The sequence below is a fragment of the Corvus moneduloides genome, chromosome 6 (assembly GCF_009650955.1).
Source record: "Corvus moneduloides isolate bCorMon1 chromosome 6, bCorMon1.pri, whole genome shotgun sequence".
NCBI classification, from domain to species: Eukaryota; Metazoa; Chordata; class Aves; order Passeriformes; family Corvidae; genus Corvus; species Corvus moneduloides.
Genome location: NC_045481.1, coordinates 3,477,080 through 3,504,975, shown reverse-complemented (window position 1 = coordinate 3,504,975; position 27,896 = coordinate 3,477,080). Strand labels below are relative to the sequence as shown.

Below are 27,896 nucleotides of genomic sequence, written 5' to 3'. Positions count from 1 at the left end.
GGTAGAAAGGACTGCAAGATGCAGAACTGACATGAAAAGGGAGTTTCAGGACAAACAGCAGAGGCAGAAACCCAGACTGCCTCTATGGAAGAGATCAGCCTGAACACCAGGAGAGAGCCAACCCACCCCACTTTAGAGAAAGCCAGTCAAAACCAGCACGAAGAATCACACCTTTCTCAAGAACACAACATTAGCTTGCTAAAAAACATCCTGATTATTATTATTGTTATTATTGTTATTATTATTATTATAACCCCAATGTGACAGATTAGGATTGCCAACAATCATTTCATCACCCTGATGGCAGGGATCCTGGCTGGAGAGGTGCACTTGACTCACTTTGGCATGCAGAGGGTGGATTTGTTTTTGCTGTGACAGCTCATAAAGTGACCATCACGTGCCCTGCCTCACAGAAATTCCTCACCAGTTCACCAGGAATAGTTTGTTAGTGATCCAGCAGCACGGGATAACGACGCACTCTAATTCTTAAAGTTTCCTTCTCCTGTTTCCTGGCAGCTCTTGGAACACAACAGAAATAAACTCAGTTGCAAATCTGTGATTACAAGTGTATCTTTGTGTATCTCTGCATCTGTGTACTCCAGCATAGGACTGGCCTTTTGATTGGTAAATAGCAACAAAGTAAAATGTCACCAGGAAACCAAAAATCTCATACATGACACTACAGAGGGAAGAAGGCCCCCTGCCCCACAGCACAAAATGCACAGTGATAATTGTTCCTGCACATCTCTCCATGGGGTATGAAATGGCTTCTTAAAATAGTAGAACAAACCTACAGCTGACTTCTAAATATCCAGCAAATAAATAAATACAGCACCTTCTTTAGAACTCTGCTAACAAGGAAAACCCCACAGCAGGTGACTTAAGCGCTAAATTCATCATCTTTAAAACTCAATTCACTGAGCTAAATATGCCTTTAACAGGTTTCTATGGCTCTAATTGGTTTGGACCAGCCCTTGGGTGGCCAATTCTCCTTTCTGAGACCACCCCATATTCCCTGATCGCAGGTCCAGACCTACACAGTTTAGCAGAATGAGGGGTAATTCCATTCTATTTACTTCAGTGGAATCTTACCCTTTAACCAAAAGGTTATTTTGTGCATTTCTCTGTCCTGTACCACTGTGGATACCTTCTCAGCAGACAGAGGCACAAAAGAACCCCAAAAAACACTCCCCAAAAAACCCCAAGCAAACCAAACCCACACAGACGCACGAAAGACTCAAAGCAGAACGACACAGTTTCGTCCACATGGATTCATTCTGCCAATCCCCTGCAAGGCTGAGAGGTTACAATATCCATTAGGCATCTCTAAAATATCCACATTTTTCCTAAGGGTCTCCAAATCCAAATTCAACGAACCTTACTCAGCAGTACAAACACTAGATTAAATATAACAGTACCAAAAAAAGAGTTTTAGAAGTAACTGTGCCATTACTTGCAAATATTTGGATAGGCTGGATAAGGCCTTAAACAACCTGGTCTAGTGGGAGAAGTCCCTGCGCACGGCAGGAGGTTGGGATGAGATGATCTTTAAGGTCTCTTCCAACCCCTTAACATGCTCTGAGTCCATGATTTCTGTCATTCAAAATGCCCAGGTCTTTTCTATCATATTCCTGAATCCACTCTATTCTCACGTAAGAGCATTTTCTGCTACTTTTAGCATAAATGCCTCATGAATTGTCACAAAATCTTATATCCTTTCAAACTTTTGTTTAAAGTAGGCCACTGCTGGTGCCCCAATGTCACACTTCCACGGAGAACTACCTTTCACCTTGCAAGGACAATGTAAAAATGCTGAACTCAGAAATCCCAAATTTATAGGCCAGCAGTTCACAAAAAAGTCTGCTCTGCACTTAGGGAAAGAGCTATCCAAGTATACCCAACTTCAGGACAGATTTCACGCAGAAAGAAGCTCAAACTATTTTTCACAGCATATTTTGGAACAAAGCGCCTCATTACATCTGCAAACTTCCACCAGAACAGATTCCTTAGGAGCATCTAAAAACAACCTACCCACCCATCAACAAACAAGACACTACCCACACCCTCTGCACAAGCTTTGGATTCACTGGGCTTTCCAGATGTACCTTACAAAACAAAGCATAAAGCTCCTAAGGAGCAGGTTACAGGCTAAGAACAAAGATAAAATCACTAATTAGTGTCAGGTTCTAACAGAGCTTCTACTGGAGGAGGTCAGGGCTGCCCCAGGCCCTTTCCAGCCAGCTCCACATGTCCCATCACAGGATGTGGCTGAGCCCATCACTGAACCAACCGGTACTGTCACAGAATCAATCATATTTAAGAAAGGGTAAAAAACACAACAGTAATCAGTAATCTCATGAACTTTATCTTGACCTTTAAGCTCTCTTGGCAGTCTTTCCGTGACATCTCCGATTCCAGTCCCTGGCAGGCAACAAACTCCTTGGGACAACCCGTCAGGGGGGCAGATGGATGTGCCTGTCCCCTGCAGCAGGGAGTCACTCACTGCAATCACTCACCGCTTATTATTAACGTCAAGTCTTCAGGAGGGACAGGAATATTCCTCCTTGTATAGACAGTGACCACTTTCCAGTCTCCCTCTTTTATTCACTTCTGACTTCTTGTAAGATGTGGTGCAGAGCCCACTGGGATCCCTGATGTAGAGCAGGGAATTCAGATTTCTGGGTCGCTAAGCTCTCTGAAAACATCCTACTGCATAGAATCCCAGAATGTTTTGGGTTGGAAGGGACCTCAAAGTCCATCCAGTTTCAACCCCCTGCCATGGGCAGGGACACCTTCCACTATCCCAGCTTGCTCCAAGCCCTGTCCAACCTGGCCTGGAACACTTCCAGGAATGAGGCAGCCACAGCTTCTCTGGGCAACCTGTGGGAGGAGAATGACAGCCCTTGACCTGCTGCCCATTCCTGTTTTGAAGCAGCCCAGGACACAGTTATCCTCTCTGGGCTGTGAGCACACATTGCCAGCTCACATCCCTCTTTTTATCCACCAGAACTCCCAAGTCCTTCTCTGCAGGGCTGTCCTCAATGACTTCTTCTCCCAGTCTGTACTCATACCTGGGACTGCCCTGACCCAGAAGCAGCACCTTGCACCCGGACTTGTTGAACTTGATGAGGTTTCTCATTCCCACGAATGCCACACAAACTTCTTACATCCTTGTGCAACTCCTGGACCTGGTGACACAGCTCCTCCATGAGGACACACCATCTGGAGAGATGATTCTCAGCCCCAGCTTCCTGGACAGGGAGCAGCCACCTTTACACCCAGAGGCCTCCAGAGCTCTATTACCACCAGGTCTCTTTGAGAGGGACTCTCTGACACCATTGGGGCAGCAGCTCCAGCAGCTGCCAGGAATGAGAATCTCTCCAACAGCTCCAGGCCTGCAGTGTGAAGTCACACAAGCAGAGGCAAAGAAACAGGACACCAGGGTGTCACAGCCAGCAACATAAAGCTGGAACCCTAACCAGTGACAGCAGGAACAGGACAGCAAGGCAGACAAGACTCACAACAGCACGTGGCACACCACCACAATCCAAGCAGTTATCCCTCAGCCAGAACTAGGCACCTGCAGAGCTCATCCAAGCACAGACAGAGCAGCAGGAGCAGAACAGGGAGGGAACAGAGTGCTGGTGAGCAGAGCTGGGGTCACACAAACGCAGGTGAGCAATCCCAAAGCAGCATCAGGGTATTTCCCACCTTAAACTGCTTTGCAGCTTGTAAAAAAGCACAGAACCCGTTTAAAGGGACCAGAAAGGACTTTGAACACCCAAAGCACAGACATGTGACACATCATGGCCAAAGTGCTCAAGACGAAGACAGAAGGCAGCCAAGAGGACACACTGCAAATCCTTCCCAGACAAAGTATCACCTGGGTTATAGAAATTCTCAAGAGAACTTTATACACAAAACATCTGCTGAACTAAGTTTCAGATGAGCTCAGGGGTTTTGACTGGTAAATTGCAGTAGAGACCAAGATTAAATACAGTATCTTATTGCATGATTGTTTCCAAAAGACTCCTTAAAATCTAAACTAATCTGGAAAGCTACCAATTCCATGGATCTTTAATCTTTTTTTAGCTCTATTTTAAAAGATTTTTTTTTCCATTAATAACCCAAGAATTATTGAAGTAAAAAATAGTTTGATATTTTCAGAGCTTTGTAGTCAATACACCTAGCAACTGACACAATTAAAATTTCAGAAATCCTAAGCATAGCACAAATTCCACTGTAATTCATTCTTATAGAAAAAAGAAAGGCCCCAAAATAGCACTGAAATTTCAGTAAAGGACAACTTCTGCACGCCCAAGTGCCTTATGAACTGTGACAACTTCTGCTCCAGGTCTTTCCCTTTTCACATTTCCTCTTCAAAATTTAGTGGTACAAACCTACAAGAGGACACCAGAAATAATCCTGGTGCAATACTTTCCATGTTAATAACCATTCTGGAGGTATGAACTATAGAAAAGTCCACCAAAAAACATCAGATTCAGATTTGTTTTACAAGACTTGAAACTTTTTTAGTGAAAAAACACAGAAAACATAAAATCCTAGAATGGTTTGGGATGGAAGGGACCTTAAAGATCACCTCGTTCTAATACCCTGCCATGGGCAGAGACGCCTTCCACTATCCCAGGTTGCTCCAAGCCCTGTTCAACCTGGCCTGGAACACTTCCAGGGATCCAAGGGCAGCCACAGCTTCTCTGGGCACCCTGTGCCAGGGCCTCACCACCCTCACAGGGAAGAGCTTCTTCCCAATATCTAATCTAATTCTCTCCTCTTTTATTTTAAAGCTGTTCCCCTTTGTCCCATCCCTATCTGTTCATGTAAAAAGTCACACTCCCTCTTTTTTCTAAGTCCCCTTTAGGCCCTGGAAGGGGCTCTGAGGTCTCCCCAGAGCCTTCTCTTCTCGATGCTGAACACTCCCAGCCCTCCCAGCCTGGCTCCAGAGCAGAGGTGCTCTCTGCATCTCAGAGCATCTTTGTGGTCTCCTCTAGACCCATTCTAACAGGTCCAAAAAATAGTTTTATAATCAAGACTGAAAATGAAAAAACACCTGCATTGCTCTCTAACCCAGTATTCCCACTGCTCCCTTCAGCACAAACAATATTTTCTTCTCAGAGTTTCCCCTCTTGGACAAAATGGGGAATATATGAATGAACCCCACCAAATCACTAAGATGTGAAGCAGAAAATAAGGAGCCCACAACTGTGGTTATAAGGGGTGGTTTAAGTGAGCCAGCTTTGGAGCTGGGGATTGTGACCCTGCTGTGGAAACCCTCTGCACCTTACAAACCAAATGTGCCACTCCAGAGCTCCCACTCGCCCCCCTGGCTTTCAACAACCAATTCTCTCCCAAAAGCCAGCTGCAGCTTGCCAGCCCAAACACTGAATTACCAAAGCAGCCACCAAACTTGAGTCCTCACCATTTGATATCTCTCACCAATTCTCCATGAGCTTGCAGGAAACAATTTCAAACAGCTCCCTCATGAAAATAAGTTTCAAGCCTTAGTTTTTTCCATCCCGAGCCATCCCTGCACTATTTCATAGCTCTGATAATTGTACCACTGACTAACCTCCAACTGGGAATAGCTGTTTTTATCATCACTATTAAAAACAGTCCCTCACACTGTTAGGAATCTGGAAATTCACTGGAGCTGCATCCCACCCTTCGGCCTCTCAAAACACTACAGAGCAATGAAACTATGTGCTGAAACCAGAGGATCCCTGTGCTGAACAACTCCTGTAATTTCTGGGTAACTGGAACTGCTTCCTAAGTGAACCATGGAGGTTTGGTTATTGATTTTAGAGGAGCAAGTGGCACAAGAGCTCTGAAAGTCAAAGTTTTCCATACTGTTCTGGGAAAGTTTAGTTACTTTTAGAAATGCAGCAGTAATGTGCATGTTAAAAAGCCTCTCACATTCACCTAGTTTTGTAGTTTTTATGCTTTTTTTAAAAATTAAAGTAAAAAGATCATCTGCAGTTTTTCTTTCCTAAAAGCACGTTATCTTGGTTTTTACACCTTGGCCAGAAGAGTGACTGACAGCTCTCAGAGAAGTAGCAAGACGCAGAAAAATAAGAGTTGAAAGAAAAGTGGATTTAAAAAACAGCTTTTAATTATCTGAAGGCACAGCTGCCAAGTAGACAGCAAAGAGGCTGTGCATCACTTACAGATGGGAAAACTCCCCCAGGTTGATTTCACAGCCCATTACAGTGGATTAACCTATTAGGAAGAACAAAATATATATATTTTTTTTAATGGATGCAAGTTTCAACAGCTTGAAAAATCATTGCCACTGGTACTTTGATACACAGGATCAGCAATCTGTTTTATCACACTTCCAGTCATCACAATCCATAAACACACCCTAGAAAAAAACCTCACCCTCTTTCTTAATGCATCTTCTGTCATTATTTCATTCTCAGGGATCAGCATCTCTCTTGGCTCCCCACTTTGAATATCATTTCATAAATCAGTACTTCTTTTATTGTTGTTAAAGAGAAGCATCAAACACCTTCAAACTCTTTCACACACACCTTTGCACACACACACATTATTACATCTGCCAGATGCCACTGTATAAGGTATTTGTCAAACAGAAAAGCACCAAAGCACTGATTTTCAGCTTTCCAGGATCCCTGTGCTAAATCCTGGGTGTGCCTACTTTTGTTTGGTATCAAGTTCCTCCTGCTGGCTCCACTGCAAGAACAAACTACAGGGATAGTTAAGTTTTTCCCCACCACCAAAAACATCTGTTCCTTTTCTGAGTTCTCCAGACTTCCTTCCCCTTGACCGTATCACAAAGCCTCTCTTTTCAGCAAGGCTGCCTTCTTGATAGTCCATCACCATTATCTTCTTGTTCTCTGCAGAGCAGCTTGAATCACTGGGTCTTGCAGAGCTTCCAGTCCTTTCAGCTCAAGGCCAGGATCTGAATTCAAGCATCAAGATTTACAGAGAGGGTTGTTAAAACTCCTTCCCTGACTCTTTTTTAACACTCTGCAGCTTCCTGTCCTGGGAGGCAACCAAACTGCTACAAGAAATGCCAGTTTCTGTTAAATATCCTCAGTTCCTGTGACACTGAGCATTTAAAACAATTACATTACTTCCAAATCTTGCACTGTAACAGCTTTTATCCCTTAAAGTGCAGAGATGAGCAAAAATTACTTTAGCACCAAGGAGTGTAAGTTGGTTATTTGCTGCATCCCACAGCACTTCTAGTTAACATTCAGGCTTGGCACGACTCGAGCACACAGCACAATGTCACTCCTCAAAACCCCACTGTTCAACCTAAAGGCACTTTTTCTAAAATTTTTTTTTTTTTTAATTTTAAGGGTGCATCAGCTGCTAACTGAAAGTGGGAATGCTTCATTTAGCACACACACACACACACTTGTTAAACTGCTCACAGCATGCAAATAAAACACCGCATTGTGCAAAAGTCATTCAGTCTCCCCATCCGTAGATATGAGCAATGGAACTGCGGCCAGGAAAGAGAAACTTGGAACAACATGCAAATATTTCAGTCCCTTATTCCCAATATTCACATCCCAGGCTAAAGCCCACAGCCCTGACATGCTGAGGGGTGACCATGTTGAGAATCTGCCCTGTGCAACGGGTGGGAAAACGACCATTATCTGTCTTGCCCCTGGACTGCACCCTTTTATTTGTAGTTATTACTGCAAACTGCCTTTTTTTCCAGACAATGGTTGTGTTATTATAGGTACCTTCATGCCGTGCCAAAGCACATACACACAGCAATTCAGAACAATCAGCCTTGTTTTCATGGGAGCAAAGGTTGCAGCCAAATGAAATGGGTGGAGATCACATTAAACAATCTTGGAATCTGCTAATAGGATATAGGAAAATGTGACCATAATGCAGATGCGGAGTTCCCCTTTCACCTTCCAATGTTATGGATAAAATAAAAGTTTTGGAAAACCAATTAAACTGTTTGAACAACATTAAGCAAGTCAAAGTGTTCTCAGGGTGCTTACAAGACCACTGAGACGTTCTTTAAAATTAAAACAAAGCAGGGCCCTTTTAGAGCTGAAACCAGAGAGCATTTCCCCACCCCAGAAACAATGATCTCTTCCACCACCTGTTTTAAAGATACAGGAGAAGTCACCTGCTTCTCCATGGTGAAGAGAAGCTCATCAAGACAATTGTTCCTGTCTTAGAGACAGGATCAGCCCCTCCTCTAAGCAGGGAATTTTCACACTGAGGCACCTTGGCTGGTCAGCTGTAACCTGCATTCCCCTTGTTTGCTTTTGAGATGTGCATTAGTCAGCTTTCTCCTCCACAAATCTGATTGTGCCTCTGCATGATCGTGCACTGAAGTCATGTCCTTGAGCGTGTGACATCAGTCTGTTGCCATGGCAATGTACAGGGCAGTCCAAAATTCAGTATTATGGCATCACTGCGGGATCAGACAGCGGAACAAGCCAACGCCTGAGAGCTGGTTAATGCAGCACGAACAGCCAAGACATTTCAATCTAAATGTTAAAGTGTAACTGCACTTCATCACAATATTCTTCATAAATATGCCTAGAAGCCCCAAGAAAGACAATCCAGAAGGTCACTGAATTGAAGAAACAGGCGAGCCATCACGCGTCACTAAAATGAAGGGCAATACGTTTCCAAGGATGGCCACCAAGTATGAAGAAGCTTAGTTCAGCTCTCTGAATAGAAACCACCATCTGTTCCTAAGGCAACACCAGAGCTGCCTAAAGACATCATCCACAAAGAAACAGGGATGGCCCCTCAGCACCCCGAACCAAGTGTTGGGTTGCACCCAGTTTTTCTGGAAATCAGAGACTGGAGGATCAGGATCACAGCACTGTCAGCCCTTTCAAAGGGACTGCATTACATAAGACACAGTTCTTCAATTTCAAGCTCTGAAGCAAAGATCAGTGCACCATTAACCCAACCTGTAACAAAGCCACATAGTTAAAAAAGGGTGGTACCTTCCAAGAGTTGTTATTCCAGGTAGGCTTAGACATTACACTTCTGTAGGTTCCTTGCACACTCACGAGAATGGCATTTCTGAAGAGCAAAAGGGAAGGAAAAAGGAAATTAGTGACACAATAACGGTGTTAACAACTACTATCCAGCTCCTAAAACCCGAAAGATCCGGTTTGCCCAGAGCAAAGGGTACACGGGAACAACAACCCATGCACTGCTGACGTGGAGAACCACCAATTCACAGTCCTCAGTGCTGACTGAACAAGTACACCCCAAAAACAGCCCAGCAAAACTACAGGTGGCTGGGCAGAAGCCAATTTGGCACTGTGGGAGCCCAGGGTGCAGAGATAGCAGAGAGGAGGGACCGCAAAGCCTCCAGAAGCCACAGTGGACCCCTTTCTTTACCTGTCCCTCTGTTCCCATCAAGCACACACGTTTTGGGGTCCGGCTGTGGATTCCCAGTGGCTGCTCTGACACCCAGATTCCTCAAGCCCCTGGAGTGCCACTGCTGTTGTACGTCAGCTTCCGTGCAGCCCAGCCCCTCCCCGTACGCTTGACTGGTTTCATTTTGCCTCCTTCCGCTTTCCCTTATTAATCCACGCGTTTCCAATAACTCAGTCAACACTTCCTTCTGCAGAGCTGACCTCCAGCCTTCCCACAACCCCAGACGCACCCACAGTTTCTTAACGCTGCCATTAATGAGGCACATTTCACGTTCTCTACACGGATGTAGCCCTCACCCACTTCTAACCCCTCCACCCATGTCCCTGGCTGTAATTACCCCATCCCTCGTTATCTAATACCCAACACAAGCCTTAGGGCTGGGAACCACTGTTTGTTTGGCTCTGCAGTGTCACACACCCCAGTGGTGTTGTATAAATAAATTCCACAACCTGTTTGAGCCTGAGCTTGGTTGAGGCCTGAATTATCCCAGTTTCCAAGTGACTGCTGCAAATACCTTCGCTCGCTCCCTGCTCGCTTACGCAATCGGCCACCAAGGCAGCTCCAGGGCCAAACATCACGACAGACAACTGCTCCCATGGATCACAACTGCTCAGAAAACAACTTAAATCCCTCTACTTTTAAATACAAACTGCAGATTATAAAGGGATGAGACAGGCACAAGCACACAGCTCTCAGAAATGTGCCTCTGCCTGTCACCTGAAGGACAAGTTCCACGTGCCAATGTCAGCTCTCAGCCACCAAAGCACCCAGGCTTTGCCACAACCCTTAACTCTCAGCAGGTTACCCACTCACAAGTCTGAAGGACCAGGGAGGATGAGATTCTGGAAGCAACTTTGAGCCAAATGGATTTCAGAGCAAAATAAAACCAGCAGGCTTCATCTCCATGGAGCTCCTGCAACACAACATAGGCTGAGCAAGTCACTCAGGGCAGAGGTCTTTCTTATTAACTACCTAGTAAATTCAGATTAAAGTCAGACAGCTTTTCCCCCTCCCTCATACAAAAATCAGATGCTATCCAGCCTTGAGGAATCAGTCCAGCTTCTGCAATAAGTAAAACCTGCTCACAGCTACATGACACCACACACAATCTGTAGGATTGTGGCCCTTCAGGTACTCATTAAAACCTTTTTCCCTAGAAAAGTCTCCAGTAACAATTTGCCTTCAATTCATTTTCTGCAGTGAAGATGGATGGTAACTCAGTACTGGATATGGAAGCACATGAGAAGTCCCAGTGCAGCCATCCCAGGTCATGAACACACCGAAGTAAACCCATGGACATGCACCAAGTACCCTCCCGCTCCCATGTGCTGATTCTAACATCAGAGGGGCCATCAAACCCCCAAGCCAAACACCAGAAGGACAGGAAGGAAGCACCAAGGCATACTAGAACCATTAAAAGGCAAACAGAAGCCAGGGAAGAGCCAAGGCTGGGTGTGTGTGATGGTGTTTACAGGTGGAGGACCTTTGCCCACTCGTAGGAAGGAGCTGTGCTTTGCTGATGCTTCCTGACCACCTGGCTGAATCTCCTGTCCATAGTTGAGTCCCTTTTCACCTGGATTACCCTTGGAGCAGCTTGGCCAGCATGAAAGCTATCATAACCCATTTTTTAGCTTCTTTTCCCCCCACAAAGTCGAGCCACCCAGTGTGGGTGGCTTAAAAAGGCAGTGTGGCACTGCCTTGTGCTCCTACACAAGACTCACATCCTAAAACCTTCTCCCAAAGAAACCATGGTAAAGAGCACTGTGGATCAACATCCCCAGCAGGTGGGGGTCAGGCAGCCCTGCCAGGTAACACTCCAGGCTTGAACCTCATTTTTACTCAGGCAATACCCAATCCAACCTGCCAGCCTCCTGTCCCTGCAACATCAGTGGCTAGAAAGGGATGCAGGAGTCTGATCAGCTACAGACTGTCAAGAAAAATGTGTTTTTCCGCAATATGAATAAATAAATCCCTCTTTTAAAAAAGAAGGTGATGCAGTTCATCTCCTTAAATAAGTCACACGGTTCTTATCAAAGCATGGATCCACTACAGTACACAATGCACAGGTTGGTTTGTAAAGCATGTTTGGGCCTTTCCCTCTGAAAGCCACCCTAAAAATGTAAGACTCAACTACAGGGGCCTTGTACTCTTTGTTCCTTTGAAATTCACCACCAGCTCACCTTATTTATTCCCAGAGCTTAATGCTGCAGTTGGATCTACACAATCAACCCTACCAGCCAAGCTACAACCGACACAACCAAGCCTGAACTTACAAAACTATTAACTTTTACAAAGTGTGTTACATTTTCTTTCCCAAAACGTTTAACCTGCTAACAAATACCTGCCTTAGTGCATTATCATCCTCCCGTTGTCCTGGAGCGAGTTAGCAGGCTTGCAGCAAAACACAGGGAGAGCCAAGCACACTCTGCCTCCCGGCCAAGCAGAGCCTGCAAGAACAGACCCCCTTTGGGGCAGCGACAGTTGAGGTCAATTTAATGGGAAAACAAACTACTTTTCCATTCAAGTCCAAAGCAGAGACAAAGAATTTTATGTGGCTCAGATTGCACAGTCAGCTGTCTTTTTAGGAACAGATCAGATTTAATGGTTCTGTGGCAGTTCAGAAAAAATGAGCCTGAAGAGAGTTTAAGGTTTGGCCAGTACTGCACTGTGCAAAGTCCAGGCACTTGCCTGGGGTGCTCTCATGGCCTTAAGCCGGTACCTCAAAGTCATCATCATCAACAGCAGCTCCAGTTATTTTATGAGGCCCTGGCACAGGGTGCCCAGAGAAGCTGTGGCTGCCCCATCCCTGGAAATGTCCAAGGCCACGTTGGATGGGGCTTGGAGAAACCTGGGATAGTGGAAGGTGCCTCTGCCCATGGCAGGGTGTTGGAAAAAGATGGGTTTGAAGGTCCCTCCCAACCCAAACCATTCTAGGATTTTATGATTTCCCAGGGTTCAGCCCGGAGTACGAATTCATTTTTACCCCATTTCAAAGAAAGGCAAAATCTCTCCAAAGTTCTGCCTGATAATTCTCTTTTGCATCACATGGGTTGCATTTAAACCATTTCTACACCGGAGAACCGAAATGAGGCAATGCTTCAATGTGGCCACTCTCACCACAGGGACTCATATTCTGAAGCAGCAGAGATGTGCTCAGGCTCTTTCACTTGACTATTTCAGGGCCTAATGCAGACAGAGAAGCTAATTAACATGTATTGCTATGGAAAGGAATATAATCCAAACCTTCACTGGTTTATATCTAAACCCTCTGAGACATCTAATGTCAAAGCTAAACAGATCTTCACCTGGCAAACACTTGGAGAGCCTTCAACTGAAGCTTCCAGGTAAGGGAATGCAGTATTTTAGGATATTTTTGCTACATACACTGGGGACATACCTCTAACACAAAGCCCAGAGAATCATCATGACAGCTGCAAAAACAACTTTGTCCTGGCTAACATTCACATAACGAAATTACAGTTTCACTCCAGGGAAAAAGGAAAAAGCACTTAAGTTTTGTTTAGATTGAAGTGCTTCGAGCCACGCCACTTATCTGCTATCAGAGCAGATTGCAGGGCTGCTCCAATGATTATTCAGTAATGAAGTAACTGGAATTGGAAGGTATGCAATTAGTCCTATCTCCTCCTCCTCCGCCACCCCCTATCAAGAAGAAAACCAGCACAGACTTTATCACCTCTCCCTCGAGCTCTGCTACCCTCATCACTTAAAATACCCCCAAAGCAAAGTAGGGCTGTCACTTACAAGCTGCTTACAAGCCTGGCTTGGCCCTGACTGGCAGCAAAGGTGATATTCTCAGCATCTCCCCAGGAGAAAGTTACAGGGTTACCTAATGGGATGCTTTCTCAGGTACCCCCACACACATATATATTAAGCTTACCATGCCTGCATTTAGCTATTTTAGTAAAAGCAAACCACTTTTGAGAGGGGTAAAAAAAAAACCTCAGCTGTTCCTAGTAGCTTTAAGTTAAAGCATCTCTCACTAATCCTCCTGGGACGACCACTGGGAAGTGAATATATTAAACTCAGGACACAGGTATCACTTGCTGGCACTCTGGGTAGTTTTACTGACTCCAACCTAGCTCATTTTACCTGGGTCATTTACCCTTCCTTCCCCTAAAGAGCTGTGCTGTATGTCTGTAAAGTGGTATCTGCAGCTTTCCCACAACTGCAGCTAAGAGATGGAAGATGCAAAAAGGCCCCAGACAGCCCACAGCCAAATGGAAACTCAGTGAATCCCTGATGCCAAACTGCAATTCTGATAAAATACAATCTGACATTTATTCAGACTCAAAAGCTCACTCATCTCCTCCCCTCCATCCCAGAGATACCCATTGGTCTAATTAAAGACAAGGCTTCCCTCAGCATCCTCTGCCTTACATCTATCCCAGTAAAGGCTCTATCTGTGACCCAAGGAACACAAGGAGAGCTAGGGGATAGGGGGCATTCTCCAAATCCTTAAAATAAAACAAAAAATATAAATATTAAATTTCAAAAACCTTACAACCACTATTAAAGCAACATCAACAAACTTGCTCTGTATAGATCCACTACAGATGCAACAATTCTCACTCAGTGAATTCACCCAAGTGAGTGAATTTCACTCAATTTTTATTTGTTCCTTGACATTTTTCTAGTTCTTCCCAATTTCTTAAAAACATTTTCCCAAAGACAATGGGCCATCCCTGCAGGATGCACTGGTGCCTTCGCTTCCTTGGATTCAGTCAGGTCAGGGACGAAGCCCTGTTAACCTCACAAAATCCATATGCAACTCTTTCCTTGCTTCATACATCTACTGATTCAAAAGAGGAAAAAGGGTAAAGAAAACTCTTAAGGCAAGAAGAGTGTGCAGAATGCTGCAGAGACATTTGCTACAAAGGTATGTAAACTACTACTCTTTATCCTACACTTTACCCCATGGCCTCCAGCTGACACATCAGCTGACACCATCTTAACAACCCCATAAGTAGCTAAAGCTGAACAAAGCAATCATTAGGAAAACTGGTTTAGTCCACTGCTGGTGGCATCCCATGTCCTATCCATGGAGGAAGCATGACTCAGACTGCTCTGGGCTCCCATCCACAGCACAGGCTGCAAAGCTGCGTTAAAAAGAGAATTCCCAGTAACTTGTACCAAAGTCACGTCTCCAACTCCTTCTGCTGCGAGACCAACTTGAAACGAGTTGGTTTATATTTTAATATGACTACATCTGCAGTCCTACTGCATCTAAAAAAAATCCATAAGCACTTTAAGAGAAACACAGAGACTTTTTTTTTTCCCCTCCCTTAACACCATGGAAGATGGATTCATTGCCATCAGTAATCCTCCCACAGCCCCAGTTTCAGAAGCGGCAGCAGATTCACAGAGATTTCAGCTGCAAAAACAAGCACTCTTTGCATCACTTCATTCATCTGTTTATTAAGATAAAAGTTACCTCACTAAAAAAAAAAAAAACAGTGGTAAAGTGTCATCCCTCTTTAGAGAGGAAATTAAGTGAAAAAATACAAGGAACTAACAGTCTGTCCCACACCTACTGGCAAGCTCTGGTTCCTTGATGGTTAAATGGAGGTGTATAAACCCATTTTCAGGCAATTTCAAGATTTCCTTAAGGGTGGTGGGGTTTTTTTAGAATTCCCTTACCAAGTGCCTGACACGTGTCTCAAGGTACCATGCCTTGCATGCCCTCACTGTTCAGCTGTGGATCCTCCTCTCCCCAGCACCGGGACATCTGCAGGAGGTCAGGAAGGGAAAGGAATGAGAAAAATCACAGCAGACATGATGGCAAAGCAAGAGCAGCTTTCAGCAGAAGCAAAAGGGGCAGTTTTGCATGTATGTTTACAGGGAGCTTGTCTCAACCTCAGGAGTCAGGGTGGGAGGAAGCAGAGAAGCTCTAAAGACATAAAAACATTAAGAGGCCAAACACAAGAGCAAAGGCTTCTTGATGGAGAGGATTTTTAGACTTTGCAATAAAGGTGAAGCTCAGAACAAAGACCTCAATGAAGAGCTTTATAAATGAAAAGACAACTTTGAAGCACGTGAACCATAGAACATAATCCACAGTCCAACACTAGCCACTCTCACTGAGGCACAAGTCCTGCTTGAATCCAGGGTCCAAACTCTTCTTTTAAAATATAGCCTCCAGTATGACACATCTCGGAAAGCCAGACCACAGGCACAAGCCATGAGCTTGTCTTTGAAGTTCAGATACACCAGAAGATTACTTCACCTCCCTAGATGCAGAGGGATAGTGCTGCCTTTGATGCTACTAGAAATTTTGGTCTTAAACTGCCCAAGGACTTCAAATTGCTCTCTGGGCTGCAGCGTGGCAACACCCAAGCCTACACATACACAGGAACATAATTATGCCTGGTCTAGACTTGGGGGGAGGGAGAAAAAAAAAAAAAAGTATTTTCAGTGATGTTAGCACACAAAGAAAATAATAGCATATACAAAGAAACCTCTAGGGTGACTTATGAAGAAGATTTTATGCTTGGCTTTCTGCCAATTAGAGAGGAATTAAAGAGTCTGGCAATATAACCCTGTTCATCCCGAGGAAGAAACTGCATTTTTAAGTGGTCAACAGAGCAAGAGGGATGAGAAAAGAGGGACCAAGACTCAGGAGAGCAACTGCACAGAGCAACACAGGAAGTTGCTGATGGTATTGAGACAGAAACTGGGCACGAATAGTTCAAATTTTAAAATTAATCCAGTCTATTGCCTCCAAAAGAAAATCAGCATGTAACAGCTGACTCCAAATGACAGCTTTCCAATAAAGCAGACATTATTTTTTGCTATAAAATTCCAACTGCTTCAATATTTTACAGATGATACGCCTCCACTGACTGCCAACCAGCAAAATCAGTGAAAGGTGGAGGTCACAAAAACAAAAGCAAACCAAGTGGAAAAGGCATGGCTAGACACCTTGGGAAGCTGAAAATTTGTCAAAATACAGCCTTTGAGTAAGAAAGAACATTTAGTAGCTATCTGCAAGGATGAATTTACATCCAAACTCTTTGGAGCTTAAAAATTCACATCATAAGACTAGCTTTTACCAGAATTAGGACCAGACTTGACATGCCCCAGTTTCCCCAAGGTTACTTTTGGAAACGCATCTACTCTTGAAATATTTCAAGTGCCCTTCTCACACTGCAGAAGAGCAACCAAAACCTACCTTCTAATTTTATTTTTTCAGAATTTTTTTTTTTTTTTACAAGAACTTAACTTCAACACTTTTTTTATCTGAATGACAGAAGGAATTCTGTGTCACATTGCAGGTTGAAAGTTACTGGAAATGGCAGCAAGCTGCTATTGCTTATATAAAGTCATTGCAAGGAGAAGGAAAAAGAAGCTACTGAAGCTTTCAAAATCAAACCCCCTAAAACACCAAAACCACAAAATGAACCAGAAGTAGCTTAGGAGTTGCTAGGGATGTTTAAAGTTAATAAAAATTCTAAATTAAATGGCTGCCGCTTAGGTTTGCCAAAAAATTATGCAAATTTCCAATGTTCATACATAGTAATTAGCACAGCAAAAAGCAGGTCCCAAATAAGTGATGAAGTTAGCCTCGCTCTTATTTCTCCAGCAGATGGAATTAGCTATGTGTGAAGCTGGTTTTTTTGCAATTGAAGATTAAACATATTATCCTGAATATCAATTCTGCAAGTACAGCACATTGGATACATGCATTCATGGAAGCAGGAATACGCAAAAGCCAGCCTGAATCCTTCTTTTCCATCATTCTGGAACAGGACACTGAAGAGTCTGGGGGAGGGCTTACATATTTAAGACTTCATTTTTCAAACTGATTGCTGACAACTTGGTTGAGACAAGTTATCTCAAAGTACATTTAGAGTTAATAGTCCAAACAGGTTTTTCCAAAGAAAAATGTCTGCCTTGACTAAAAATACATCCTCTTGATGTGTTAATTGACAGATCACAAAAAGTCACCCAAACTGCAAGTCGAAACAACATGTGTAAACAAAGGCTCCTGGCTTTGCCCATTATTTCTCCAAATCCTGGCTCACGGGCTGTATCATATACTGATACAAATTCACCTTTTCCCTTCCTAGTATGGATCTGCCCCTTATCCCACACTTTAAAAGACACAACCTTCCCCTCAGCCCTGCAGCTCTCCAGCGAGGGCTGAACCTTGTGTGTGCCCTTGACCAAAATACTCGACCTGTGTTCTATATTCTCAATTTAGTTTCTCTCAAATTCTCAAGCCCAGAGCTGCCCCACCACAGCGAGTTCCTCTCAAAGACACTGAAAGACCCAGGAATTTTTGTCTGTTGTCAGAGTGCCTTTTATCTTTCTTAGACCAGCACGAGCCATGCTCATATCAACACATCCATCCAGTTTAGGGGACACCACCCAGGAGCATCTCCCACTGCAGCAGCAGTAGGAGAATCCTGAGAAGGTGTAGGGAAGGCAACCAGAACTGCAGCTACCACACTGATCACAAAGAGAGTGGATAAGCTTCTTCCTAAACACCAGCTCCCAAGCAGAAAACTGGTGAAAGAAGTGAAAACTAACTACAAGTTCTCTTCCTACATGAATATTACTTTCAGGCAGCTCAGAAAAGATAGCTAGAATCTGTGTGTGTGTTACAAAAAGAACCCAAAGCTTACATAATTAAAGGAATACAGGGAGGGGATGGTAAAGTTTAATGCTAATTCAAAAGTCAAGTAAGTGACACCCTGGATGGAATACTATTAACCAAAATTGTGCAGGATGTACAATGTACAAAGCAGCAGAAACCCTGCCCGCAACAAAATGAGAATTCTCTTACAAAAATACTTCTGTGGCCAAATGAAACACTGAGTTTAAGTAAGAAAGCAAGCACTTACACCTATCATGCTCTCCCCCTCTTCCTTCTCATCTAGGGAGTCTCATTTATCCCAAAGTAATCAAAAGAAAACATTTTGATTTTTAAAGACGGAAAAGCTGAAGAAATTACAGCCCCGTCTGGCATGAACAAATAATATTTCTGAAATCAAAAGAAGATTCTCCAAGTTAGGGGAAGGGCAAAAACAGTCCTGAATAACTTACTTTGCATAGCCCAATTCCTGCCAAAACAGTTCTGTAAATCCCATGGTAGTTCAGATAATTTCCATTCTTAGAGCAAAAAAAAAGCAGCTAGATTGAACATTAGCAACATTACTTGTGTGATATGACCTGAATGATGCAAGAACAAGTAGTTAAGTGAACCACAGCATCTGCTGAATTTTTAATCACTAGTTGTTTTGCTGCAAGGCAGAAGAACACTGTATATCAGCTTCCAAGCACTGCATGGAATGGCATATTAGGACAGCAAGATTTTAACTGGCAGGAATTCTGCCTCCCTGCTACCCAAATGCCATCACTTCGCTGCGAACTGCAGACAGAGCTGCTTCTGAAGCAGGATTATTTTTTAATCGCACAGAAACAAAAACCAGCACTATTTTCTGCACCCCAAGATACCAGTCAACCATTTCTAAATATTTTTTTAAAAGCTGACAATTTATTAACAGCCATTTCTGCATCGCTCTGTAGTGTATTTCTACTCTCCAAACAGCTTTAAGCAGTCATGTGGCTGCCCAGCAGCGACTTGCTACCAAAGAGGTGAACCTGGGATGTGTAGGAAGGTGATCTATGTAAACATTCCTATTAGCCCTGTACTGCAACAGGAGGAGCAGCTGCAACATGTTGGGACACACCTGAGCTATATTTAATCCATCTCTCTCTGACACCCATTGCAATGACGCTGCAGACACCCAAATTTGGGCAGCCAGGTCACAGTACTACTGATGCTCATCCTGTACCTACACCAGCCAGTCCTGCTGTGATTTCTCTGTGTTTGATACCCGAAATAGTTAAATAAACCAACCACCATGCCTACAGTGATAAATACAGCTTCAGTTGTGCTCTAGGCATAAAACTGCAACAGCAGGATTAGCAAGTGATACAGCAGATATTCCGCTTCCACAACAAAGACAAAAAAAAATGAAAAGTTATTTGGGGAATAAACACTAATTCCACAACTACAATGTGAATTCTAAATACAAACCCCACAATTACAGGGAGAATCTGAACTATGGATAATTATTCTGTTTCATATTTCAGGGGTGAAAAAAGGACATTGAAAAAAAAGGACAACATTCATACATTAAAGAAAGACTGTCACATTGACTAATAGATTCTAGGTTTAATAAGTTAATAGAATCAAAATAGCTTAGAAAACAAAGCCAGTAAAATATGGTACAAATAAAAACAGAGCAGCCACACATACCAAAGCAGCATTCCTGTGCCCTCCTTCCTGCAGAGCTTACAGAGCTGGGAAGAGGATCTCTAACCCACAACTTTCACTAAACCAGTGTTTCCTTCAAAAGCTCAAAACTATGGATAGGAACATCCAGTGATAAATCCAATGACCAAATAATCCACAAGGGACAGAAAATCCCAGCAGATGAGGGCAAGAGAGATGCTTCCCAGGCTATATTAGCTTGCATGATAGGTTTAGGATCAGTCCTGTGTTTTCCTTACAGGCTCAACCCTCAGGTCCAAGAAAAGCCGCTCTCTCCTCTGAAACCCGGTATCAAACCTGCAACAGGAATATTGAAATATGCCCTATCTGCTGGGAATACAACAACCTCTGTGTGAGGATTATACCAAAATGCTGGTTTGGTTATGCTACAGGGCACCGAGAAGTGAAAATAACACATTGTGATGAAGGTGTTGACACCTGGAACCTCAGGGAGCGTTATTACCTCGGCAGTGTCCTGCATCCACTACACAGCACTCAACTTCACACCACTCAAACCTAACTTGGCACCTCCACACCCCAAAACCACAGTCCTTCCTGACATGGGAACTACCGACCAGTCTCTGAACACCGTGATAAACACCCACAGCACAAGCTTCAAGACGAGCTTCCAAATGTAAGAGACACAGAAAGATGTTTTATAACCCATAAGTCACTCAGCTGCAGCTTAGCACTTAACAAGCCACTCACAATTCTTCACAATCCTTCTCCAAACGGAGAAAAGATTTTAAAGAGCATTTAGTGCAAGTGAAACATCCCCAGCTTTCTCCTTAGCCCCTGCTCACTCTCCAACTAAATATGAAAGCGACAACTTAGTCATACTGAGCGTGCAGGATGATTTTAAGACAGTGGTATTAAATCAAATCCCACAACTTTTCACACCTATTAAATTATTACTTTGTCATTAGGAGGGGAGATTTTGATAAGTACGATGTAATTAACAGACAGTGCCTTTGTTAGCAGGCCGCTCGTGATGAAGCCCAGGCTCCTTGACATTCCATTTCTTCCCCTCAAAGGCTCTGTGCTACAGAAAATTTATGGGTTTCAGCACGTAAGAGGAGAATTGGGCAGGTTACCTTCAAATTCAGTCAATAAGGCCCTTTCACGCAGGCTGGGGAAAGGCGGATAGCTGTTGGAAAGCAACACAAGGCGCTCCCTTCCCCCTCCCCTCAGGACCCAAAAATGCTGCGTTCAAAACACTCCCATCCCCTGCAGCAAGGGATTAGCCATTTATTAAAAAGGAATCAAAACACTGTAAAAGGCTTCCAGTTAAGATTTCAAGGGGGAAAAAAAAAAAAAAAAACAAAAAAAACCACCAACATTAACACCAGTAGAACCAGAGTCACATTAGGAATTCGTCTGGGCACCAAAGAACAAGCAGCTCAAATGCAAGCAGGATGTCGTTTGTCCCAATGATGCTGATCAAATGGCTCGAAAGGAGGACAGAATTAGATTAATCTTTTTTTTTTTTTAGTCAGTCATTTTGCTGCCTCCACACTGAGCAGTAACAGCATTCACAACCTACAGGCATTTAGACTTTGGACTTTTAAGACAACTACCTATCTCCACGCTTGTTTTTTAGGGGTTTTTTTTGGCTCTTCTCTAGGGGTGACAGACAATTATAATGGCCAATTATGTAAAACCTTTCATCCGAGAAAACACGAAGCACTACGCAAACACTCATTAAGACTCTCGGCTGGAGCCTGCGCCGCACGTTCGCCTGTTCCCCTGGATATCTCCAGCCACCAAAACTGGATGCCGAGCGCTGTGGCACGGCCAGGACAGCGCCCAGCAGGGCAGGGCCAGCCCCTGGAGTACTTACACAGCCTCGCAGGCGGGTTTTACAGCCCGCAACACGCTCCGGGCTGCTGGGGCTGAGCTTTACAGCCCCATCCAAGCCGGTTATTTAAAAACAGAGCAGAGACACACGCGGCTGCTGGGCGTTGCACGAAGCACCTCGCAGGACGAGCCTCAGATCCACTTCTCTGGCTGATCCAAGCAGATTTTTTCCAACTGGGAGCCGCACGGCACAAGTCAATAACCTCGGTTTACTGAAGAAATTAAAAGCTATGCTTATTGTTTCGAGTAAGGCCTTGGAGGAAGTAATTCCGAGAAGAAATCACTTCCACTGTAATTGTACTTTTAACCTTTCCTTAGGTTCTTACGCCATCCCCACGTGAAGGCGTTATTCAAGAATTATCACCATATATAATAACCATTAAAGCCATTTTCAGATCACTGTTTATGTTCAGCGAGTTCACAACCCCTCCCTTCTGAAGGGCTGATCGATGTATAAACCACGGGGGAAGCCGTGCAGAAAACCACGACCAGGAAGTGACCGCAACTCAGGAGACCAAAATTTGGGGGGAAAATACGCGGTTTGGGAGGAGGGTCGCTTTTAAAAGAAGGTCCGCGAAAAGACTGACCCGCAGAAAGCAGGGGGGCTCGGTCCCCCCGGCCACGCGTGGGACGGGCGCGTTACGCAACCGCGGGGGAGCGGGGATGCTCCGCGCCCCGCACGGCGACCGGGCGGTGCGGGGGACACGGCACCGCTCCTGGGCTCCCGCTGCCCGACCCGCCGGGCCGGGAGAGAGCCGCGGGAGCGCTGCCAGCAGCGCCGGGGAGGGAGCACCACAAAACCCCCGGAGAGGCCGGGAGCGGGGCGCGGGCGCTGGGGGAGCAGCGGAGACAGAATAAAGCAAGAGGATAAAATAAAGCCGAGCGGAGCGGGGGCAGAGCGCGGTGCCCTCGGCGCGGCCCCGTCCTGCGGGCGGGCAGCGGCCCCTCGGCGGCCCCGCAGCCGCCATGGCCGGCGGAGCGCGGGCGCTGCGGGAGGGCCCCGCTCGCCGCCCACCTGCCCGCACCGCGCCGAACCCAGCGCCCACCCACCCCTGCCGTGCCCGCGGGAGCCTACCGGGAGCGGGGCCGGAGAACGGGCCGTGGCGGAGCCGCCAGGCTCAGCTCGGCTCGGCTCGGCTCGGCCGGATCCCCCCTGCGCCCGGCGGCGGCGGGAGGAGCCGGGCGGCCGCGCCAATCCGGGGCGGAGCGGGGCGGGACGCGGAGCCGCCGGGGAGGGACGCGGAGCCGCCCCCGCGCCGCGCCAGGCACCGGCCGCCCCGCCGCGCCAGGCACCGGAGGCTCGGCTCGGGGCGCTTCCCGGGCTCCTCGCTCCTAGCAGCTCCCTGGAGATCCAGCGAGTTCCAAGGCAGCCCCCGGCGCTGGGGACCCCGTGATCCCCCGCTCGCCCCGGTGTGCCGGGCTTGCAGCTCACCGACGAGGTTTAGCGACCAACGTGGCACTGGAAGCCACGGGGGTGCCAGTTCCCAGCCCGCTGCGTGGCACCGGCAGCTTATCGGTGGATTTAGTCTGGTGATAACAGGCTAAAAATCTATAAGGTCCTCTGCAGAAGGCCAAAAAGTCGTTCGATAAACCTCCTGGCTTTGAAACCTGCTGAACTCCCGACTGCAGGGCCAGAAGAATCACAGAACCAATTAGGTTGGAAACGACCTCTGAGATCATCGAGTCCAACCCATGACCGAACGCCACCCTGTCAACCAGATCATGGCACTGAGTGCCACGTCTAGTTTTTCCTTGAACACCTCCAGGGATGGTGACTCCACCACCTCCCTTGGCAGTCCATCCCAAAAGAGCTGCAGGGAGGTCACTGGGAGTGTCCCTCCATACTGGAACCCCACCAGCATGGTGCCAGCCTTGCCAGCTTGTTTTGCTAACGTTGCCTCCCTGGCACAACCACTAAATACCCTTTTGCTGTCGTCTGTCCTTGGCAGAGGAAAACATGAGCTGCTGTTCCTGGTGTAGATGTACCCAGAGCAGTGGTTTGTCATGCAAGTGTCACCCCAGCCATCTTCTCTGTGCAGTCTTCAAGAAGTCTCAGCCTACAGGGAGAAAGAGAAGGGCACTGCAGAAATCCTCTGAAACCAAAGGTATCAGGAACAAGAGAGAAACACAAAGGGAAGGCATTGGGAAAAGGGGGATTAAGTGGTGGCATCAGGTGGTAGTCTGAACCTAAAAGGGTTTCTACAGGAAGGAGCTTCCCCTCTCCTTAAAATATTTTTGCAAATCGTTTCCACTTAGATGGAAGCAGGTAGGAAACTGAAAAGGCCTGGTTTCTTTCCACCCGAGGGAACAGCAGGAAGCAGCGTCAGAAGACCTTCAGGATATCAGGAAAAGGTTCTTCCCTCAGAGGGTGCTGGGGCACTGCCCAGGCTCCCCAGGGAATGGGCATGGTCCCGAGGCTGCCAGAGCTGCAGGAGCGTTTGGGCAACGCTCTCAGGCACAGGATGGGATTGTTGGGATGTCTGCAGGGCCAGGGGTTGGACTGGATGAACCTTGTGGGTCCTTTTCCACTCAGGATATTCTACAACTATGATTCCCTGACCTGCTGGAGGGCGGCACTACTTACTCTGTGTATACACTACTGAGAGGAGATCCTGGAGATTGTTCTGAAGCTAAAAAGCAGTGTGTCAGCACAGCACTGTGCCATGACAGTCCTGGTGAGGGGCAGAGCTGATCAGCCAAGGCCCAAGATCACATTAACATGGTGTCTCAGATAGCTGAGATGAACCTCCCAAAGTCTGGAGCCCCTTTTGACTACGGCCACTATATACAAATAGAGGGTGGGAGGGAAGATAGAGGTAAGATGAAGGTCAAATATTAGATCAGGACAGGACAGAAAACAGACCCTACTGTTCTCACCCCTCTAGTACTTTCTCCACTGGACTGTAACAAACCACAGAACAACAACGGGATTTAGCTGCTGCTGACACAGTAGTTTCCTGTGTTCCAGGGAAAAAGTCTGTATTTTGGTATAGGACCAAATGCATACGGAAAAAAAGCCTGTTTACTAGCATGGCCCCACAGTTTGGTGACACGCAGTGAGATGCAAGATATCCCCAGATGACTTAAAGGGGAATGAAATATGTGCCCTGTCTTATTAGAGAAAAGCCCCACAAAGATACGGCCCCAATCTTTTGTTGTAAATTGCTAAAGACAGTGAACTGCCATTTGCTGCTAAGTGACTTCTAACGATTAAACAACCTTTCTCCTCCCACCCCCTCGGGGCATTTAGTGATAATATAAGAAAGATTTTGCACATTGTTTAGCTCAAAGGGCCATCTGGCCCTTCTGCATTTCAGTAGCCTTGAACATTAAAAAAACAATAGATAAAGAAAACCAGTCCTATCTTATCAGAGACCTGGAGAAGTTTTACTCTGTCAGAGCAAAGAGGATTAACCAAGTCCTTACAACTCTTTTATTGTTTCCACCTTGATTAGCAGTCATATTCCTCACAGCTTTGTGTTGTACTCCCTAAACCAAGATGTTCCTTACTGGCTGTATTAGCTTTAACCATGAAACACAACTCCAGCAGTTCCATCCAGCTTCCACAGATGTTCCACTCCTGGGCAATGGAGACAAAACAGAGGCACATGCCAAAAAAGATACAGGTTTTCAGCCAAAATTTAAAAAATAATAATACTGGAATTATTGTGCAAGTAGGGAAAAGGATGGTCTTTTCAGAGGAAAATGCAATGGTCTTGGCCTAATTCAGAAACATACTTCCTGCTGCTGAAACGTCATCTAATCGCACCCCACTAAGTGGTTTCTTCATCTGCTTTTGCTCAAGGGGATAAAAACACAATTCCCCCAAAGCAACCCACTCCAAAGTCCCTGGAAACAACAAAAACTTTGGTCTCAACTCAGCTTATGGTTGGCTTATGGCTGAATCCAGCATTTCTTCTGGGGTTAATTCCCACTCCCCTCTTTGCCGTGGAAGAAAACTCAAGATGGGTTGAGTCTGGAAAGAAGTGTGAAATCCTTAAGAATGTGGCTTTGGGCCGTGGGGGAAGAAGCCAGCTGAGGATGCTTTCACCTGCAGTGCTGGAGCAGGTTTGTGAGTGGAATCTGTAGCAGCAGGGAACATTCGGTGTAAACACCCCATAAATAACAGAGGATGTACAGATATGCTGAGATAAAACCACTCAGGCTGTGTTCCCAACTGCACTTTGCCTCCTGACATTGCTAGTTGGCATTTTTGTGAAAGCTGGGAGCTTATAAATGTGCTACAACATCCAGCTTTTGGGTATCAGCTGCCAGAGTGCAACAGAATATCCAGAGTCAGGCACCTCGTCCTGCTATTAATAGTCTAGAGAGAGACACTTCCCAAGGGCAAGTGGAAACTCCCACCTGCCGAGCAGAAACCAGGGAGAAGGAAACATCAAACGAGGAGTGTATTGGAGTCACTTTGCATAGGCACTCTAGGTGTTTCTATCAGCTCAGGGTCCCCGGCCCACACATTGGTGTTTAGGAGCCTGTCAGTGCTCTTTGAAGGATCGGAGCAATAACAATTTCTGTTTAACACTGCGGGTGTCGGGGTTGCATTTGATGTTAGTTGTTGTATGTGCTGGTCTGGGCGGTGGAAATACCCAGGAAAGGGAAGATGCTCTCCAGGCTCATCCAGGTGAGAGTCCAAACATCTCTCTCTACCTGCCTGGAGCATGCCCTCCTCCCAGGTGACAGGCTGAGGCACTGCGGGGTGGCTTCCTCCCATTCCTGGTAAAAATGGGCTGCAGAGCAAAATAAACCTCACAGAACACAGCAAGAGGCTTAACTGTGTTCCACAGTTGCTCAAAGACAGGAATTTCACTTCTACTTTCTGCTCCTAGAATTTGTTCTGGTTTTTAAACTAGCAACCACTTCAAATGAAAAGCCTGAGAAAAAGTAGGAACAGCAGCCAATGCATCAAAATGAGTTTGCTGTTCAATACATGACTGAGAGGTTATCAATTAAATTTGGCAAGAGGGCTACCCTGTGCCCTCTGCAGCATCATGTTTTTACTAGAGAGGATTTTCTTTGACTCCATGCAAGTGGCTGTGGGGTACAGCTTTATAGCTCCATTTGCCTGTACTTCCACCAAAAATATGATCAGGAAGTGTAATTATTTCAGGGCTAAATTTGGGGATAGATTTCCCTACACACTCCATATTGCTCCTCATTTGTGCAAGGGTGGGGAGAATCACCTTCACAAAGAACAATATTCTGTGTGAAAGAATGAAGAGCAGAAAGAGCAAGTTAGCAGATTGCCACATAATGATCTCCTCAGTACAAAATGTGTTGGATAATGACAGTTTTATTGCCAAGAAATAAAGAAATTCAAATTGGTTCTCAAAGCTCAATGGCTAAAATGGGATATTATCATAAAATCATCAGGTCTGTGTGAGAACAAAGAGTTTTACCTGTCAGGCATGGCTAATATCTGCACAGGATAATGAGTTTAGAAATTCATATCCCTTGTTTATCTCTATTAAATGGTAATATGTTTATTCCTCTTACCACAATATTTCTCTTAGCACAATAAAATCAGTAGCAATCAGGAATTTGGTTGGAAAACACCTGATTAGTGTGTTTTATCTCAAGTGACATTGCAACACTTTAAAATCTTGGCATTATTCAAGCACACCGAGACCCTTGTGGTGACCTAAATATTGTCAGTGGAAGGTGTGTCTGCAGCATGTTAAGGAAACCCATTCTGGCTGTAACATACCCGGCTCAGGTAACACCTGCAGAGGTGCACAGCAAACCCAGGGCAGGTACTCGGGTTCCCCAAAGGGCCCACGGCTGTATTATCATTCGTGTTGTTATTTGAGCTCCTGAGATTAAGCCCAGGCTGTAGCAAAGCTTCCTAAATTCAGTATTGACATCCACGTGAGTGGAAATGAGCAAATGTGTCAGTCCAGATGCTCCAAGGAGCAAACAAGTATTGTTTCAGCATATTCAGGTATGCAGTAAGAGAAGAACTGATTTTTGATTGAAAGGATGACACTCCTAGACTCACTTTCCCCCTAAAACTTGTGTTTCAGCATGGCTCACATAGTTTAACTATATCCTGATGTAAGGTAGAATTGCTGAATGTCCTCAAATTCCACTGCCACAGGAGGAAAAGTGGAGTAAGAAAAATCAGAAAACACCGAGGACTGCATTGGATTGGACTCTGTACAGTCTACAGACCTGAGCTCCTGTGTTTCTGTTGTTTAATTGGATCTTTTTCAAACCATCGGTTTGGCAGCACTCAATAACCTCCATACTGATCTTTTATTATCTCTAGCAAATAAATGATTGTAGGATTAGGCTGGATGGTCAATAT

The 27,896-nt window shown here is 45.3% G+C and overlaps 1 protein-coding gene across 9 annotated transcripts in view; it reads right to left on the bottom strand.

The window, feature by feature from the left end:
- Positions 1-22,768, bottom strand: part of FBXO34 (F-box protein 34) — a 39,523-nt gene extending 16,755 nt beyond the window's left edge. For 6 of the 9 annotated variants that reach the window (XM_032113359.1, XM_032113366.1, XM_032113360.1 and 3 more), the window contains exons 1-2: positions 22,650-22,768; positions 8,976-9,054 (exon numbers count right to left, since the gene is read on the bottom strand). The gene's annotated coding sequence lies outside the window, so the exon portion shown is untranslated. Of the gene's footprint in view, positions 1-8,975; positions 9,055-9,378; positions 9,657-10,230; positions 10,331-21,557; positions 21,787-22,649 lie in introns of those variants that run through there. The other 3 variants (XM_032113361.1, XM_032113362.1, XM_032113364.1) reach the window with 3 other exon arrangements.
- Positions 22,769-27,896: the final 5,128 nt, after the last annotated feature.